Source organism: Callospermophilus lateralis, chromosome 3 (assembly GCF_048772815.1).
Source record: "Callospermophilus lateralis isolate mCalLat2 chromosome 3, mCalLat2.hap1, whole genome shotgun sequence".
NCBI classification, from domain to species: Eukaryota; Metazoa; Chordata; class Mammalia; order Rodentia; family Sciuridae; genus Callospermophilus; species Callospermophilus lateralis.
The window spans coordinates 128,109,303-128,129,747 of NC_135307.1; positions in this window are offsets into that span (position 1 = coordinate 128,109,303).

The following is a 20,445-nucleotide window of genomic DNA, read 5'->3' on the forward strand; positions in this document are numbered from 1 at the left end:
TTTGTTTCCTCTTGAAGCAGCCCTAACCTAGAAACTGCCTAAATACACTTTCATTGGAAAGGTGTGCCAAGCGTCCAGAAGTACTGGTTTTCTGAAATCTCGGCAAACATTTTTTTTACCCAATCTTAATGATTCTCTGTGGTAGCGATCAGTTCACTAAGTCCACTTGGCTGCCCAATTTTCACTCTTCTAGGTTGAAGCGTTCGTTTCCAGTAAGAGTTTGAATTTTTAGGTTTCACTCTGTTTTCTCCTATATAGATAGATATGTTGGGAACTCTAAATAAAACACGTTTGTGCTAGCTCTTTTTAAAAACGAAAAAAAAAAAGTAGTTCTACGTTCTGTCTCTATGGTTTGTTTCCTCTTGAAGCAGCCCTAACTAGAGACTGCCTAAATACACTTTCATTGGAAAGGTGTGCCAAGCGTCCAAAAGTACTGGTTTTCTGAAATCTCGGCAAACATTATTTCACCCAATCTTGATAAGACATTGTGGTAATGATCAGTTCACTAAGCACACTTGGCTGCCCAATTTTCACTCTTCTAGCTTGAAGCGTTCATTTCCAGTAAGAGTTTGAATTTTCAGGTTTCACTCTGTTTTCTCCTATATACATAGATGTGTTTGGAACTCTAAATGAAACACGGTTTGTGCTACCTCTTTGAAAATTGACAAAATAAAGTAGTTTTAGGTTCTGTCTCTAGGGTTTGTTTCCTCTTGAAGCAGCCCTAACTAGAGACTGCCTAAATACACTTTCATTGGAAAGGTGTGCCAAGCGTCCAAAAGTACTGGTTTTCTGAAATCTCGGCAAACATTATTTCACCCAATCTTGATGAGACATTGTGGTAATGATCATTCACTAAGCACACTTGGCTGCCCAATTTTCACTCTTCTAGGTTGAAGCGTTCGTTTCCAGTAAGAGTTTGAATTTTTAGGTTTCACTCTGTTTTCTCCTATATAGATAGATGTGTTGGGAACTCTAAATGAAACACGGTTTGTGCTAGCTCTTTGAAAATTGAAAAAATAATGTAGTTCTACGTTCTGTCTCTATGGTTGGTTTCCTCTTGAAGCAGCCCTAAGCAGAGACTGCCTAAAGACATTTCCATTGGAAAGGTGTGCCAAGCGTCCAAAAGTACTGGTTTTCTGAAATCTTGGCAAACTTTTTTCACCCAATCTTGATGATACATTGTGGTAATGATCAGTTCAATAAGCCCACATGGCTGTCCAATTTTCACTCTTCTAGGTTGAAGCGTTCTTTTCCAGTAAGAGTTTGATTTTTTAGGTTTCACTCTGTTTTCTCCTATGTAGATAGATGTGTTTGGAACTCTAAATGAAACACGGTTTGTGCTAACTCTTTGATAATTGACAAAATAAAGAAGTTTTAAGTTCTGTCTCTATGGTTTGTTTCCTCTTGAAGCAGCCCTAACTAGAGACTGCCTAAATACACTTTCATTGGAAAGGTATGCCAAACGTCCAAAAGTACTAGTTTTCTGATATCTCGTCAAACATTTTTCACCCAATCTTGATGATTCTCTGTGGTAGTTATCAGATCACTATGTCCACTTGGCTGCCCAATTTTCACTCTTCTAGGTTGAAAAGTTCGTTTCCAGTAAGAGTATGAATTTTTAGGTTTCACTCTGTTTTCTCCTATATAGATAGATGTGTTTGGAACTCTAAATGAAACACGGTTTGTGCTAGCTCTTTGATAACTGACAAAATAAAGTAGTTTTAGGTTCTGTCTCTATGGCTTGTTTCCTCTTGAAGCAGCCCTAACTAGAGACAGCCTAAATACACTTTCATTGGAAAGGTGTGCGAAGCGTCCAAAAGTACTGGTTTTCTGAAATCTCGGCAAACATTTTTTCACCCAATCTTGATGATACTCTGTGGTAATGATCAGTTCACTAAGTCCACTTGGCTGCCCAATTTTCACTCTTCTAGGTTGAAGCGTTCGTTTCCAGTAAGAGATTGAATTTTTAGGTTTCACTCTGTTTTCTCCTATATAGATTGATGGGTTTGGAACTCTAAATGAAACACGGTTTTGTGCTAGATCTTTGAAAATTGACAAAATAAAGTAGTTTTAGGTTCTGTCTCTATGGTTTATTTCCTCTTGAAGCAGCCCTAACTAGAGACTGCCTAAATACACTTTCATTGGAAAAGTGTGCCAAGCGTCCAAAAGTACTGGTTTTCTGAAATCTCGGCAAACCTTTTTTTACCCAATCTTGATGATTCTCTGTGGTAGTGATCAGTTCACTACGTCCGCTTGGCGGCCCAATTTTCACTCTTCTAGGTTGAAGCGTTCGTTTCCAGTAAGAGTTTGAATTTTTAGGTTTCACTCTGTTTTCTCCTATATAGATAGATGTGTTTGAAACTCTACATGAAACACGGTTTGTGCTAGCTCTTTGAAAATTGACAAAATAAAGTAGTTTTAGGTTCCGTCTCTATGGTTTTTTCCTCTTGAAGCAGCCCTAACTGGAGACTGCCTAAATACACTTTCATTGGAAAGGTGTGCAAAGCGTCCAAAAGTACTGGTTTTCTGAAATCTCGGCAAATATTTTTTCACCCAATCTTGATGATTCTCTGTGGTAGTGATCAGTTCACTAAGTCCACATGGCTGCCCAATTTTCACTCTTCAAGCTTGAAGCGTTCGTTTCCAGTAAGAGTTTGAATTTTTAGGTTTCACTCTATTTTCTCCTATATATATAGATGTGTTGGGAACTCTAAATGAAACACGGTTTGTGCTAGCTCTTTGAAAATTGACAAAATAAAGTAGTTTTAGGTTCTGTCTATATGGTTTGTTTCCACTTGATGCAGCCTTAAGCAGAGACTGCCTAAAGACATTTTCATTGGAAAGGTGTGCCAATCGTCCAAAAGAACTGGTTTTCTGAAATCTCGGCAAACATTTTTTCACCCAATCTTGATGAGACATTGTGGTAATGATCAGTTCACTATGTCCACTTGGCTGCCCAATTTTCACTCTTCTAGGTTGAAGCGTTCGTTTCCAGTAAGAGTTTGAATTTTTAGGTTTCACTCTGTTTTCTCCTATATAGATAGTTGTGTTTGGAACTCTAAATGAAACACGGTTTGTGCTAGCTCTTTGAAATTGAAAAAAAAAAAAGTAGTTCTACGTTCTGTCTCTATGGTTTGTTTCCTCTTCAAGCAGCCTTAACTAGAGACTGCCTAAATACACTTTCATTGGAAAGGTGTGCCAAGCGTCCAAAAGTACTGGTTTTCTGAAATCTCGGCAAACATTATTTCACCCAATCTTGATGAGACATTGTGGTAATGATCATTCACTAAGCACACTTGGCTGCCCAATTTTCACTCTTCTAGGTTGAAGCGTCGTTTCCAGTAAGAGTTTGAATTTTTAGGTTTCACTCTGTTTTCCCCTATATAGATAGATGTGTTTAGAACTCTAAATGAAACACGGTTTGTGCTAGCTCTTTGAAAATTGACAAAATAAAGTAGTTTTGGGTTCTGTCTCTTTGGTTTGTTTCCTCTTGAAGCAGCCCTAACTAGAAACTGCCTAAATACACTTTCATTGGAAAGGTGTGCCAAGCGTCCAGAAGTACTGGTTTTCTGAAATCTCGGCAAACATTTTTTTACCCAATCTTAATGATTCTCTGTGGTAGCGATCAGTTCACTAAGTCCACTTGGCTGCCCAATTTTCACTCTTCTAGGTTGAAGCGTTCGTTTCCAGTAAGAGTTTGAATTTTTAGGTTTCACTCTGTTTTCTCCTATATAGATAGATATGTTGGGAACTCTAAATAAAACACGGTTTGTGCTAGCTCTTTTTAAAAACGAAAAAAAAAAGTAGTTCTACGTTCTGTCTCTATGGTTTGTTTCCTCTTGAAGCAGCCCTAACTAGAGACTGCCTAAATACACTTTCATTGGAAAGGTGTGCCAAGCGTCCAAAAGTACTGGTTTTCTGAAATCTCGGCAAACATTATTTCACCCAATCTTGATAAGACATTGTGGTAATGATCAGTTCACTAAGCACACTTGGCTGCCCAATTTTCACTCTTCTAGCTTGAAGCGTTCATTTCCAGTAAGAGTTTTGAATTTTCAGGTTTCACTCTGTTTTCTCCTATATACATAGATGTGTTTGGAACTCTAAATGAAACACGGTTTGTGCTAGCTCTTTGAAAATTGACAAAATAAAGTAGTTTTAGGTTCTGTCTCTAGGGTTTGTTTCCTCTTGAAGCAGCCCTAACTAGAGACTGCCTAAATACACTTTCATTGGAAAGGTGTGCCAAGCGTCCAAAAGTACTGGTTTTCTGAAATCTCGGCAAACATTATTTCACCCAATCTTGATGAGACATTGTGGTAATGATCATTCACTAAGCACACTTGGCTGCCCAATTTTCACTCTTCTAGGTTGAAGCGTTCGTTTCCAGTAAGAGTTTGAATTTTTAGGTTTCACTCTGTTTTCTCCTATATAGATAGATGTGTTGGGAACTCTAAATGAAACACGGTTTGTGCTAGCTCTTTGAAAATTGAAAAAATAATGTAGTTCTACGTTCTGTCTCTATGGTTGGTTTCCTCTTGAAGCAGCCCTAAGCAGAGACTGCCTAAAGACATTTCCATTGGAAAGGTGTGCCAAGCGTCCAAAAGTACTGGTTTTCTGAAATCTTGGCAAACTTTTTTCACCCAATCTTGATGATACATTGTGGTAATGATCAGTTCAATAAGCCCACATGGCTGTCCAATTTTCACTCTTCTAGGTTGAAGCGTTCTTTTCCAGTAAGAGTTTGATTTTTTAGGTTTCACTCTGTTTTCTCCTATGTAGATAGATGTGTTTGGAACTCTAAATGAAACACGGTTTGTGCTAACTCTTTGATAATTGACAAAATAAAGAAGTTTTAAGTTCTGTCTCTATGGTTTGTTTCCTCTTGAAGCAGCCCTAACTAGAGACTGCCTAAATCCACTTTCATTGGAAAGGTATGCCAAACGTCCAAAAGTACTAGTTTTCTGATATCTCGTCAAACATTTTTTCACCCAATCTTGATGATTCTCTGTGGTAGTTATCAGATCACTATGTCCACTTGGCTGCCCAATTTTCACTCTTCTAGGTTGAAAAGTTCGTTTCCAGTAAGAGTATGAATTTTTAGGTTTCACTCGGTTTTCTCCTATATAGATAGATGTGTTTGGAACTCTAAATGAAACACGGTTTGTGCTAGCTCTTTGATAACTGACAAAATAAAGTAGTTTTAGGTTCTGTCTCTATGGCTTGTTTCCTCTTGAAGCAGCCCTAACTAGAGACAGCCTAAATACACTTTCATTGGAAAGGTGTGCCAAGCGTCCAAAAGTACTGGTTTTCTGAAATCTCGGCAAACATTTTTTCACCCAATCTTGATGATACTCTGTGGTAATGATCAGTTCACTAAGTCCACTTGGCTGCCCAATTTTCACTCTTCTAGGTTGAAGCGTTCGTTTCCAGTAAGAGTTTGAATTTTTAGGTTTCACTCTGTTTTCTCCTATATAGATTGATGTGTTTGGAACTCTACATGAAACACGGTTTTTGCTAGCTCTTTGAAAATTGACAAAATAAAGTAGTTTTAGGTTCTGTCTCTATGGTTTTTTCCTCTTGAAGCAGCCCTAACTAGAGACTGCCTAAAGACACTTTCATTGGAAAGGTGTGCAAAGCGTCCAAAAGTACTGGTTTTCTGAAATCTCGGCAAATATTTTTTCACCCAATATTGATGACTCTCTGTGGTAGTGATCAGTTCACTAAGTCCACTTGGCTGCCCAATTTTCACTCTTCTAGCTTGAAGCGTTCGTTTCCAGTAAGAGTTTGAATTTTTAGGTTTCACTCTATTTTCTCCTATATAGATAGATGTGTTGGGAACTCTAAATGAAACACGGTTTGTGCTAGCTCTTTGAAAATTGACAAAATAAAGTAGTTTTAGGTTCTGTCTATATGGTTTGTTTCCACTTGATGCAGCCTTAAGCAGAGACTGCCTAAAGACATTTTCATTGGAAAGGTGTGCCAATCGTCCAAAAGAACTGGTTTTCTGAAAACTCGGCAAACATTTTTCACCCAATCTTGATGAGACATTGTGGTAATGATCAGTTCACTAAGTCCACTTGGCTGCCCAATTTTCACTGTTCTAGGTTGAAGCGTTCGTTTCCAGTAAGAGTTTGAATTTTTAGGTTTCACTCTGTTTTCTCCTATATAGATAGTTGTGTTTGGAACTCTAAATGAAACACGGTTTGTGCTAGCTCTTTGAAAATTGAAAAAAAAAAAGTAGTTCTACGTTCTGTCTCTATGGTTTGTTTCCTTTTCAAGCAGCCTTAACTAGGAACTGCCTAAATACACTTTCATTGGAAAGGTGTGCCAAGCGTCCAAAAGTACTGGTTTTCTGAAATCGCGGCAAACATTTTTTCACCCAATGTTGATGATTCTCTGTGGTAATGACCAGTTCACTAAGTCCACTTGGCTGCCCAATTTTCACTCTTCTAGGTTGAAGCGTTCGTTTCCAGTAAGAGTTTGAATTTTTAGGTTTCACTCTGTTTTCTCCTATATAGATAGATGTGTTTGAAACTCTACATGAAACACGGTTTGTGCTAGCTCTTTGAAAATTGACAAAATAAAGTAGTTTTTAGGTTCCGTCTCTATGGTTTTTTCCTCTTGAAGCAGCCCTAACTGGAGACTGCCTAAATACACTTTCATTGGAAAGGTGTGCAAAGCGTCCAAAAGTACTGGTTTTCTGAAATCTCGGCAAATATTTTTTCACCCAATCTTGATGATTCTCTGTGGTAGTGATCAGTTCACTAAGTCCACATGGCTGCCCAATTTTCACTCTTCAAGCTTGAAGCGTTCGTTTCCAGTAAGAGTTTGAATTTTTAGGTTTCACTCTATTTTCTCCTATATATATAGATGTGTTGGGAACTCTAAATGAAACACGGTTTGTGCTAGCTCTTTGAAAATTGACAAAATAAAGTAGTTTTAGGTTCTGTCTATATGGTTTGTTTCCACTTGATGCAGCCTTAAGCAGAGACTGCCTAAAGACATTTTCATTGGAAAGGTGTGCCAATCGTCCAAAAGAACTGGTTTTCTGAAATCTCGGCAAACATTTTTTCACTCAATCTTGATGAGACATTGTGGTAATGATCAGTTCACTATGTCCACTTGGCTGCCCAATTTTCACTCTTCTAGGTTGAAGCGTTCGTTTCCAGTAAGAGTTTGAATTTTTAGGTTTCACTCTGTTTTCTCCTATATAGATAGTTGTGTTTGGAACTCTAAATGAAACACGGTTTGTGCTAGCTCTTTGAAAATTGAAAAAAAAAAGTAGTTCTACGTTCTGTCTCTATGGTTTGTTTCCTCTTCAAGCAGCCTTAACTAGAGACTGCCTAAATACACTTTCATTGGAAAGGTGTGCCAAGCGTCCAAAAGTACTGGTTTTCTGAAATCTCGGCAAACATTATTTCACCCAATCTTGATGAGACATTGTGGTCATGATCATTCACTAAGCACACTTGGCTGCCCAATTTTCACTCTTCTAGGTTGAAGCGTCGTTTCCAGTAAGAGTTTGAATTTTTAGGTTTCACTCTGTTTTCCCCTATATAGATAGATGTGTTTAGAACTCTAAATGAAACACGGTTTGTGCTAGCTCTTTGAAAATTGACAAAATAAAGTAGTTTTAGGTTCTGTCTCTAGGGTTTGTTTCCTCTTGAAGCAGCCCTAACTAGAGACTGCCTAAATACACTTTCATTGGAAAGGTGTGCCAAGCGTCCAAAAGTACTGGTTTTCTGAAATCTCGGCAAACATTATTTCACCCAATCTTGATGAGACATTGTGGTAATGATCATTCACTAAGCACACTTGGCTGCCCAATTTTCACTCTTCTAGGTTGAAGCGTTCGTTTCCAGTAAGAGTTTGAATTTTTAGGTTTCACTCTGTTTTCTCCTATATAGATAGATGTGTTGGGAACTCTAAATGAAACACGGTTTGTGCTAGCTCTTTGAAAATTGAAAAAATAATGTAGTTCTACGTTCTGTCTCTATGGTTGGTTTCCTCTTGAAGCAGCCCTAAGCAGAGACTGCCTAAAGACATTTCCATTGGAAAGGTGTGCCAAGCGTCCAAAAGTACTGGTTTTCTGAAATCTTGGCAAACTTTTTTCACCCAATCTTGATGATACATTGTGGTAATGATCAGTTCAATAAGCCCACATGGCTGTCCAATTTTCACTCTTCTAGGTTGAAGCGTTCTTTTCCAGTAAGAGTTTGATTTTTTAGGTTTCACTCTGTTTTCTCCTATGTAGATAGATGTGTTTGGAACTCTAAATGAAACACGGTTTGTGCTAACTCTTTGATAATTGACAAAATAAAGAAGTTTTAAGTTCTGTCTCTATGGTTTGTTTCCTCTTGAAGCAGCCCTAACTAGAGACTGCCTAAATACACTTTCATTGGAAAGGTATGCCAAACGTCCAAAAGTACTAGTTTTCTGATATCTCGTCAAACATTTTTTCACCCAATCTTGATGATTCTCTGTGGTAGTTATCAGATCACTATGTCCACTTGGCTGCCCAATTTTCACTCTTCTAGGTTGAAAAGTTCGTTTCCAGTAAGAGTATGAATTTTTAGGTTTCACTCTGTTTTCTCCTATATAGATAGATGTGTTTGGAACTCTAAATGAAACACGGTTTGTGCTAGCTCTTTGATAACTGACAAAATAAAGTAGTTTTAGGTTCTGTCTCTATGGCTTGTTTCCTCTTGAAGCAGCCCTAACTAGAGACAGCCTAAATACACTTTCATTGGAAAGGTGTGCGAAGCGTCCAAAAGTACTGGTTTTCTGAAATCTCGGCAAACATTTTTTCACCCAATCTTGATGATACTCTGTGGTAATGATCAGTTCACTAAGTCCACTTGGCTGCCCAATTTTCACTCTACTAGGTTGAAGCGTTCGTTTCCAGTAAGAGATTGAAATTTTAGGTTTCACTCTGTTTTCTCCTATATAGATTGATGGGTTTGGAACTCTAAATGAAACACGGTTTTGTGCTAGATCTTTGAAAATTGACAAAATAAAGTAGTTTTAGGTTCTGTCTCTATGGTTTATTTCCTCTTGAAGCAGCCCTAACTAGAGACTGCCTAAATACACTTTCATTGGAAAGGTGTGCCAAGCGTCCAAAAGTACTGGTTTTCTGAAATCTCGGCAAACCTTTTTTTACCCAATCTTGATGATTCTCTGTGGTAGTGATCAGTTCACTACGTCCGCTTGGCGGCCCAATTTTCACTCTTCTAGGTTGAAGCGTTCGTTTCCAGTAAGAGTTTGAATTTTTAGGTTTCACTCTGTTTTCTCCTATATAGATAGATGTGTTTGAAACTCTACATGAAACACGGTTTGTGCTAGCTCTTTGAAAATTGACAAAATAAAGTAGTTTTAGGTTCCGTCTCTATGGTTTTTTCCTCTTGAAGCAGCCCTAACTGGAGACTGCCTAAATACACTTTCATTGGAAAGGTGTGCAAAGCGTCCAAAAGTACTGGTTTTCTGAAATCTCGGCAAATATTTTTTCACCCAATCTTGATGATTCTCTGTGGTAGTGATCAGTTCACTAAGTCCACATGGCTGCCCAATTTTCACTCTTCAAGCTTGAAGCGTTCGTTTCCAGTAAGAGTTTGAATTTTTAGGTTTCACTCTATTTTCTCCTATATATATAGATGTGTTGGGAACTCTAAATGAAACACGGTTTGTGCTAGCTCTTTGAAAATTGACAAAATAAAGTAGTTTTAGGTTCTGTCTATATGGTTTGTTTCCACTTGATGCAGCCTTAAGCAGAGACTGCCTAAAGACATTTTCATTGGAAAGGTGTGCAAATCGTCCAAAAGAACTGGTTTTCTGAAATCTCGGCAAACATTTTTTCACCCAATCTTGATGAGACATTGTGGTAATGATCAGTTCACTATGTCCACTTGGCTGCCCAATTTTCACTCTTCTAGGTTGAAGCGTTCGTTTCCAGTAAGAGTTTGAATTTTTAGGTTTCACTCTGTTTTCTCCTATATAGATAGTTGTGTTTGGAACTCTAAATGAAACACGGTTTGTGCTAGCTCTTTGAAAATTGAAAAAAAAAAAGTAGTTCTACGTTCTGTCTCTATGGTTTGTTTCCTCTTCAAGCAGCCTTAACTAGAGACTGCCTAAATACACTTTCATTGGAAAGGTGTGCCAAGCGTCCAAAAGTACTGGTTTTCTGAAATCTCGGCAAACATTATTTCACCCAATCTTGATGAGACATTGTGGTAATGATCATTCACTAAGCACACTTGGCTGCCCAATTTTCACTCTTCTAGGTTGAAGCGTCGTTTCCAGTAAGAGTTTGAATTTTTAGGTTTCACTCTGTTTTCCCCTATATAGATAGATGTGTTTAGAACTCTAAATGAAACACGGTTTGTGCTAGCTCTTTGAAAATTGACAAAATAAAGTAGTTTTGGGTTCTGTCTCTTTGGTTTGTTTCCTCTTGAAGCAGCCCTAACTAGAAACTGCCTAAATACACTTTCATTGGAAAGGTGTGCCAAGCGTCCAGAAGTACTGGTTTTCTGAAATCTCGGCAAACATTTTTTTACCCAATCTTAATGATTCTCTGTGGTAGCGATCAGTTCACTAAGTCCACTTGGCTGCCCAATTTTCACTCTTCTAGGTTGAAGCGTTCGTTTCCAGTAAGAGTTTGAATTTTTAGGTTTCACTCTGTTTTCTCCTATATAGATAGATATGTTGGGAACTCTAAATAAAACACGGTTTGTGCTAGCTCTTTTTAAAAACGAAAAAAAAAAGTAGTTCTACGTTCTGTCTCTATGGTTTGTTTCCTCTTGAAGCAGCCCTAACTAGAGACTGCCTAAATACACTTTCATTGGAAAGGTGTGCCAAGCGTCCAAAAGTACTGGTTTTCTGAAATCTCGGCAAACATTATTTCACCCAATCTTGATAAGACATTGTGGTAATGATCAGTTCACTAAGCACACTTGGCTGCCCAATTTTCACTCTTCTAGCTTGAAGCGTTCATTTCCAGTAAGAGTTTGAATTTTCAGGTTTCACTCTGTTTTCTCCTATATACATAGATGTGTTTGGAACTCTAAATGAAACACGGTTTGTGCTAGCTCTTTGAAAATTGACAAAATAAAGTAGTTTTAGGTTCTGTCTCTAGGGTTTGTTTCCTCTTGAAGCAGCCCTAACTAGAGACTGCCTAAATACACTTTCATTGGAAAGGTGTGCCAAGCGTCCAAAAGTACTGGTTTTCTGAAATCTCGGCAAACATTATTTCACCCAATCTTGATGAGACATTGTGGTAATGATCATTCACTAAGCACACTTGGCTGCCCAATTTTCACTCTTCTAGGTTGAAGCGTTCGTTTCCAGTAAGAGTTTGAATTTTTAGGTTTCACTCTGTTTTCTCCTATATAGATAGATGTGTTGGGAACTCTAAATGAAACACGGTTTGTGCTAGCTCTTTGAAAATTGAAAAAATAATGTAGTTCTACGTTCTGTCTCTATGGTTGGTTTCCTCTTGAAGCAGCCCTAAGCAGAGACTGCCTAAAGACATTTCCATTGGAAAGGTGTGCCAAGCGTCCAAAAGTACTGGTTTTCTGAAATCTTGGCAAACTTTTTTCACCCAATCTTGATGATACATTGTGGTAATGATCAGTTCAATAAGCCCACATGGCTGTCCAATTTTCACTCTTCTAGGTTGAAGCGTTCTTTTCCAGTAAGAGTTTGATTTTTTAGGTTTCACTCTGTTTTCTCCTATGTAGATAGATGTGTTTGGAACTCTAAATGAAACACGGTTTGTGCTAACTCTTTGATAATTGACAAAATAAAGAAGTTTTAAGTTCTGTCTCTATGGTTTGTTTCCTCTTGAAGCAGCCCTAACTAGAGACTGCCTAAATACACTTTCATTGGAAAGGTATGCCAAACGTCCAAAAGTACTAGTTTTCTGATATCTCGTCAAACATTTTTTCACCCAATCTTGATGATTCTCTGTGGTAGTTATCAGATCACTATGTCCACTTGGCTGCCCAATTTTCACTCTTCTAGGTTGAAAAGTTCGTTTCCAGTAAGAGTATGAATTTTTAGGTTTCACTCTGTTTTCTCCTATATAGATAGATGTGTTTGGAACTCTAAATGAAACACGGTTTGTGCTAGCTCTTTGATAACTGACAAAATAAAGTAGTTTTAGGTTCTGTCTCTATGGCTTGTTTCCTCTTGAAGCAGCCCTAACTAGAGACAGCCTAAATACACTTTCATTGGAAAGGTGTGCCAAGCGTCCAAAAGTACTGGTTTTCTGAAATCTCGGCAAACATTTTTTCACCCAATCTTGATGATACTCTGTGGTAATGATCAGTTCACTAAGTCCACTTGGCTGCCCAATTTTCACTCTTCTAGGTTGAAGCGTTCGTTTCCAGTAAGAGTTTGAATTTTTAGGTTTCACTCTGTTTTCTCCTATATAGATTGATGTGTTTGGAACTCTACATGAAACACGGTTTTTGCTAGCTCTTTGAAAATTGACAAAATAAAGTAGTTTTAGGTTCTGTCTCTATGGTTTTTTTCTCTTGAAGCAGCCCTAACTAGAGACTGCCTAAAGACACTTTCATTGGAAAGGTGTGCAAAGCGTCCAAAAGTACTGGTTTTCTGAAATCTCGGCAAATATTTTTTCACCCAATATTGATGACTCTCTGTGGTAGTGATCAGTTCACTAAGTCCACTTGGCTGCCCAATTTTCACTCTTCTAGCTTGAAGCGTTCGTTTCCAGTAAGAGTTTGAATTTTTAGGTTTCACTCTATTTTCTCCTATATAGATAGATGTGTTGGGAACTCTAAATGAAACACGGTTTGTGCTAGCTCTTTGAAAATTGACAAAATAAAGTAGTTTTAGGTTCTGTCTTTATGGTTTGTTTCCACTTGATGCAGCCTTAAGCAGAGACTGCCTAAAGACATTTTCATTGGAAAGGTGTGCCAATCGTCCAAAAGAACTGGTTTTCTGAAAACTCGGCAAACATTTTTTCACCCAATCTTGATGAGACATTGTGGTAATGATCAGTTCACTAAGTCCACTTGGCTGCCCAATTTTCACTCTTCTAGGTTGAAGCGTTCGTTTCCAGTAAGAGTTTGAATTTTTAGGTTTCACTCTGTTTTCTCCTATATAGATAGTTGTGTTTGGAACTCTAAATGAAACACGGTTTGTGCTAGCTCTTTGAAAATTGAAAAAAAAAAAGTAGTTCTACGTTCTGTCTCTATGGTTTGTTTCCTCTTCAAGCAGCCTTAACTAGAGACTGCCTAAATACACTTTCATTGGAAAGGTGTGCCAAGCGTCCAAAAGTACTGGTTTTCTGAAATCTCGGCAAACATTATTTCACCCAATCTTGATGAGACATTGTGGTAATGATCATTCACTAAGCACACTTGGCTGCCCAATTTTCACTCTTCTAGGTTGAAGCGTTCGTTTCCAGTAAGAGTTTGAATTTTTAGGTTTCACTCTGTTTTCCCCTATATAGATAGATGTGTTTGGAACTCTAAATGAAACACGGTTTGTGCTAGCTCTTTGAAAATTGACAAAATAAAGTAGTTTTGGGTTCTGTCTCTTTGGTTTGTTTCCTCTTGAAGCAGCCCTAACTGGAGACTGCCTAAATACACTTACATTGGAAAGGTGTGCCAAGCGTCCAGAAGTACTGGTTTTCTGAAATCTCGGCAAACATTTTTTTACCCAATCTTAATGATTCTCTGTGGTAGCGATCAGTTCACTAAGTCCACTTGGCTGCCCAATTTTCACTCTTCTAGGTTGAAGCGTTCGTTTCCAGTAAGAGTTTGAATTTTTAGGTTTCACTCTATTTTTTCCTATGTAGATAGACGTGTTGGGAACTCTAAATAAAACACGGTTTGTGCTAGCTCTTTTTAAAAACGAAAAAAAAAGTAGTTCTACGTTCTGTCTCTATGGTTTGTTTCCTCTTGAAGCAGCCCTAACTAGAGACTGCCTAAATACACTTTCATTGGAAAGGTGTGCGAAGCATCCAAAAGTACTGGTTTTCTGAAATCTCGGCAAACATTATTTCACCCAATCTTGATAAGACATTGTGGTAATGATCAGTTCACTAAGCACACTTGGCTGCCCAATTTTCACTATTTCTAGGTTGCAGCGTTCGTTTCCAGTAAGAGTTTGAAATTTTAGGTTTCACTCTGTGTTCTCCTATATACATAAATGTGTTTGGAACTCTAAATGAAACACGGTTTGTGCTAGCTCTTTGAAAATTGACAAAATAAAGTAGTTTTCGGTTCTGTCTCTAGGGTTTGTTTCCTCTTGAAGCAGCCCTAACTAGAGACAGCCTAAATACACTTTCATTGGAAAGGTGTGCCAAGCGTCCAAAAGTACTGGTTTTCTGAATCTTGGCAAACATTTTTTCACCGAATCTTGATGATTCTCTGTGGAATTAATCAGTTCACTAAGTCCACTTGGCTGCCCAATTTTCACTCTTCTAGGTTGAAGCGTTCGTTTCCAGTAAGAGTTTGAATTTTTAGGTTTCACTCTGTTTTCTCCTATATAGATAGATGTGTTGGGAACTCTAAAGGAAAAACACGGTTTGTGCTAGATCTTTGAAAATTGACAAAATAAAGTAGTTTTAGGTTCTGTCTCTATGGTTTGTTTCCTCTTGAAGCAGCCGTAACTAGAGACTGCCTAAAGACACTTTCATTGGAAAGGTGTGCCAGGCGTCCAAAAGTACTGGTTTTCTGAAATATCGGCAAACATTTTTTCACCCAATCTTGATGATTCTCTGTGGTAATGATCAGTTTACTAAGTCCACTTGGCTGCCCAATTTTCACTCTTCTAGGTTGAAGCGTACATTTCCAGTAAGAGTTTGAATTTTTAGGTTTCACTCTGTTTTCTCCTATGTATATAGATGTGTTTGGAACTGTAAATGAAACACGGTTTGTGCTAGCTCTTTGAAAATTGACAAAATAAAGTAGTTTTAGGTTCTGTCTCTATGGTTTGTTTCCTCTTGAAGCAGCGCTAACTAGAGACTGCCTCAATACACTTTCATTGGAAAGGTGTGCCAAGTGTCCAAAAGTACTGGTTTTATGAAATCTCGGCAAATATTTTTTCACCCAATCTTGATGATTCTCTGTGGTAGTGATCAGTTCACTAGGTCCACTTGGCTGTCCAATTTTCACTCTTCTAGGTTGAAGCGTTCGTTTCCAGTAAGAGTTTGAATTTTTAGGTTTCACTCTATTTTCTCCTATATAGATAGATGTGTTGGGAACTCTAAATGAAACACGGTTTGTGCTAGCTCTTTGAAAATTGACAAAATAAAGTAGTTTTAGGTTCTGTCTATATGGTTTGTTTCCACTTGATGCAGCCTTAAGCAGAGACTGCCTAAAGACATTTTCATTGGAAAGGTGTGCCAATCGTCCAAAAGAACTGGTTTTCTGAAATCTCGGCAAACATTTTTTCACCCAATCTTGATGAGACATTGTGGTAATGATCAGTTCACTAAGTCCACTTGGCTGCCCAATTTTCACTGTTCTAGGTTGAAGCGTTCGTTTCCAGTAAGAGTTTGAATTTTTAGGTTTCACTCTGTTTTCTCCTATATAGATAGTTGTGTTTGGAACTCTAAATGAAACACGGTTTGTGCTAGCTCTTTGAAAATTGAAAAAAAAAAAGTAGTTCTACGTTCTGTCTCTATGGTTTGTTTCCTTTTCAAGCAGCCTTAACTAGGAACTGCCTAAATACACTTTCATTGGAAAGGTGTGCCAAGCGTCCAAAAGTACTGGTTTTCTGAAATCTCGGCAAACATTATTTCACCAAATCTTGATGAGACATTGTGGTAATGATCATTCACTAAGCACACTTGGCTGCTCAATTTTCACTCTTCTAGGTTGAAGCGTTCGTTTCCAGTAGGAGTTTGAATTTTTAGGTTTCACTCTGTTTTCCCCTATATAGATAGATGTGTTTAGAACTCTAAATGAAACACGGTTTGTGCTAGCTCTTTGAAAATTGACAAAATAAAGTAGTTTTGGGTTCTGTCTCTTTGGTTTGTTTCCTCTTGAAGCAGCCCTAACTAGAGACTGCCTAAATACACTTTCATTGGAAAGGTGTGCCAAGCGTCCAGAAGTACTGGTTTTCTGAAATCTCGGCAAACATTTTTTTACCCAATCTTAATGATTCTCTGTGGTAGCGATCAGTTCACTAAGTCCACTTGGCTGCCCAATTTTCACTCTTCTAGGTTGAAGCGTTCGTTTCCAGTAAGAGTTTGAATTTTTAGGTTTCACTCTGTTTTCTCCTATATAGATAGATATGTTGGGAACTCTAAATAAAACACGGTTTGTGCTAGCTCTTTTTAAAAACGAAAAAAAAAAGTAGTTCTACGTTCTGTCTCTATGGTTTGTTTCCTCTTGAAGCAGCCCTAACTAGAGACTGCCTAAATACACTTTCATTGGAAAGGTGTGCCAAGCGTCCAAAAGTACTGGTTTTCTGAAATCTCGGCAAACATTATTTCACCCAATCTTGATAAGACATTGTGGTAATGATCAGTTCACTAAGCACACTTGGCTGCCCAATTTTCACTCTTCTAGCTTGAAGCGTTCATTTCCAGTAAGAGTTTGAATTTTCAGGTTTCACTCTGTTTTCTCCTATATACATAGATGTGTTTGGAACTCTAAATGAAACACGGTTTGTGCTAGCTCTTTGAAAATTGACAAAATAAAGTAGTTTTAGGTTCTGTCTCTAGGGTTTGTTTCCTCTTGAAGCAGCCCTAACTAGAGACTGCCTCAATACACTTTCATTGGAAAGGTGTGCCAAGCGTCCAAAAGTACTGGTTTTCTGAAATCTCGGCAAACATTTTTTCACCCAATCTTGATGATTCTCTGTGGTAATGATCAGTTCACTAAGTCCACTTGGCTGCCCAATTTTCACTCTTCTAGGTTGAAACGTTCGTTTCCAGTAAGAGTTTGAATTTTTAGGTTTCACTCTGTTTTCTCCTATATAGATAGATGTGTTTGGAACTCTAAATGAAACACGGTTTGTGCTAGCTCTTTGAAAATTGACAAAATAAAGTAGTTTTAGGTTCTGTCTCTATGGTTTGTTTCCTCTTGAAGCAGCGCTAACTAGAGACTGCCTAAATACACTTTCATTGGAAAGGTGTGCCAAGCGTCCAAAAGTACTGGTTTTCTGAAATCTCGGCAAACATTTTTTCACCCAATCTTGATGATTCTCTGTGGTAGTGATCAGTTCACTAGGTACACTTGGGTGCCCAATTTTCACTCTTCTAGGTTGAAGCGTTCGTTTCCAGTAAGAGTTTGAATTTTTAGGTTTCACTCTGTTTTCTCCTATATAGATAGATGTGTTGGGAACTCTAAATGAAACACGGTTTGTGCTAGCTCTTTGAAAATTGAAAAAATAATGTAGTTCTAAGTTCTGTCTCTATGGTTGGTTTCCTCTTGAAGCAGCCCTAAGCAGAGACTGCCTAAAGACATTTCCATTGGAAAGGTGTGCCAAGCGTCCAAAAGTACTGGTTTTCTGAAATCTTGGCAAACTTTTTTCACCGAATCTTGATGATACATTGTGGTAATGATCAGTTCACTAAGCCAACATGGCTGCCCAATTTTCACTCTTCTAGGTTGAAGCGTTCTTTTCCAGTAAGAGTTTGATTTTTTAGGTTTCACTCTGTTTTCTCCTATGTAGATAGATGTGTTTGGAACTCTAAATGAAACACGGTTTGTGCTAACTCTTTGATAATTGACAAAATAAAGTAGTTTTAAGTTCTGTCTCTATGGTTTGTTTCCTCTTGAAGCAGCCCTAACTAGAGACAGCCTAAATACACTTTCATTGGAAAGGTATGCCAAGCGTCCAAAAGTACTAGTTTTCTGATATCTCGTCAAACATTTTTTCACCCAATCTTGATGATTCTCTGTGGTAGTTATCAGATCACTATGTCCACTTGGCTGCCCAATTTTCACTCTTCTAGGTTGAAAAGTTCGTTTAAAGTAAGAGTATGAATATTTAGGTTTCACTCTGTTTTCTCCTATATAGATAGATGTGTTTGGAACTCTAAATGAAACACGGTTTGTGCTAGCTCTTTGATAATTGACAAAATAAAGTAGTTTTAGGTTCTGTCTCTATGGTTTGTTTCCTCTTGAAGCAGCCCCTAACTAGAGACAGCCTAAATACACTTTCATTGGAAAGGTGTGCGAAGCGTCCAAAAGTACTGGTTTTCTGAATCTCGGCAAACATTTTTTCACCCAATCTTGATGATACTCTGTGGTAATGATCAGTTCACTAAGTCCACTTGGCTGCCCAATTTTCACTCTTCTAGGTGAAGCGTTCGTTTCCAGTAAGAGATTGAATTTTTAGGTTTCACTCTGTTTTCTCCTATATAGATTGATGGGTTTGGAACTCTAAATGAAACACGGTTTTGTGCTAGATCTTTGAAAATTGACAAAATAAAGTAGTTTTAGGTTCTGTCTCTATGGTTTATTTCCTCTTGAAGCAGCCCTAACTAGAGACTGCCTAAATACAGTTTCATTGAAAAGGTGTGCCAAGCGTCCAAAAGTACTGGTTTTCTGAAATCTCGGCAAACCTTTTTTTACCCAATCTTGATGATTCTCTGTGGTAGTGATCAGTTCACTACTTTCGCTTGGCTGCCCTATTTTCACTCTTCTAGGTTGAAGCGTTCGTTTCCAGTAAGAGTTTGAATTTTTAGGTTTCACTCTGTTTTCTCCTATATAGATAGATGTGTTTCGAACTCTACATGAAACACGGTTTGTGCTAGCTCTTTGAAAATTGACAAAATAAAGTAATTTTAGGTTCTGTCTCTATGGTTTTTTCCTCTTGAAGCAGCCCTAACTAAAGACTGCCTAAAGACACCTTCATTGGCAAGGTGTGCAAAGCGTCCAAAAGTACTGGTTTTCTGAAATCTCGGCAAATATTTTTTCACCCAATCTTGATGATTCTCTGTGGTAGTGATCAGTTCACTAAGTCCACTTGGCTGCCCAATTTTCACTCTTCTAGCTTGAAGCGTTCGTTTCCAGTAAGAGTTTGAATTTTTAGGTTTCACTCTATTTTCTCCTATATAGATAGATGTGTTGGGAACTCTAAATGAAACACGGTTTGTGCTAGCTCTTTGAAAATTGACAAAATAAAGTAGTTTTAGGTTCTGTCTATATGTTTGTTTCCACTTGATGCAGCCTTAAGCAGAGACTGCCTAAAGACATTTTCATTGGAAAGGTGTGCCAATCGTCCAAAAGAACTGGTTTTCTGAAATCTCGGCAAACATTTTTCACCCAATCTTGATGAGACATTGTGGTAATGATCAGTTCACTAAGTCCACTTGGCTGCCCAATTTTCACTGTTCTAGGTTGAAGCGTTCGTTTCCAGTAAGAGTTTGAATTTTTAGGTTTCACTCTGTTTTCTCCTATATAGATAGTTGTGTTTGGAACTCTAAATGAAACACGGTTTGTGCTAGAGCTCTTTGAAAATTGAAAAAAAAAAAGTAGTTCTACGTTCTGTCTCTATGGTTTGTTTCCTTTTCAAGCAGCCTTAAATAGGAACTGCCTAAATACACTTTCATTGGAAAGGTGTGCCAAGCGTCCAAAAGTACTGGTTTTCTGAAATCTCGGCAAACATTATTTCACCCAATCTTGATGAGACATTGTGGTAATGATCATTCACTAAGCACACTTGGCTGCCCAATTTTCACTCTTCTAGGTTGAAGCGTTCGTTTCCAGTAAGAGTTTGAATTTTTAGGTTTCACTCTGTTTTCCCCTATATAGATAGATGTGTTTAGAACTCTAAATGAAACACGGTTTGTGCTAGCTCTTTGAAAATTGACAAAATAAAGTAGTTTTGGGTTCTGTCTCTTTGGTTTGTTTCCTCTTGAAGCAGCCCTAACTAGAGACTGCCTAAATACACTTTCATTGGAAAGGTGTGCCAAGCGTCCAGAAGTACTGGTTTTCTGAAATCTCGGCAAACATTTTTTTACCCAATCTTAATGATTCTCTGTGGTAGCGATCAGTTCACTAAGTCCACTTGGCTGCCCAATTTTCACTCTTCTAGGTTGAAGCGTTCGTTTCCAGTAAGAGTTTGAATTTTTAGGTTTCACTCTGTTTTCTCCTATATAGATAGATATGTTGGGAACTCTAAATAAAACACGGTTTGTGCTAGCTCTTTTTAAAAACGAAAAAAAAAAGTAGTTCTACATTCTGTCTCTATGGTTTGTTTCCTCTTGAAGCAGCCCTAACTAGAGACTGCCTAAATACACTTTCATTGGAAAGGTGTGCCAAGCGTCCAAAAGTACTGGTTTTCTGAAATCTCGGCAAACATTATTTCACCCAATCTTGATAAGACATTGTGGTAATGATCAGTTCACTAAGCACACTTGGCTGAACAATTTTCACTCTTCTAGCTTGAAGCGTTCATTTCCAGTAAGAGTTTGAATTTTCAGGTTTCACTCTGTTTTCTCCTATATACATAGATGTGTTT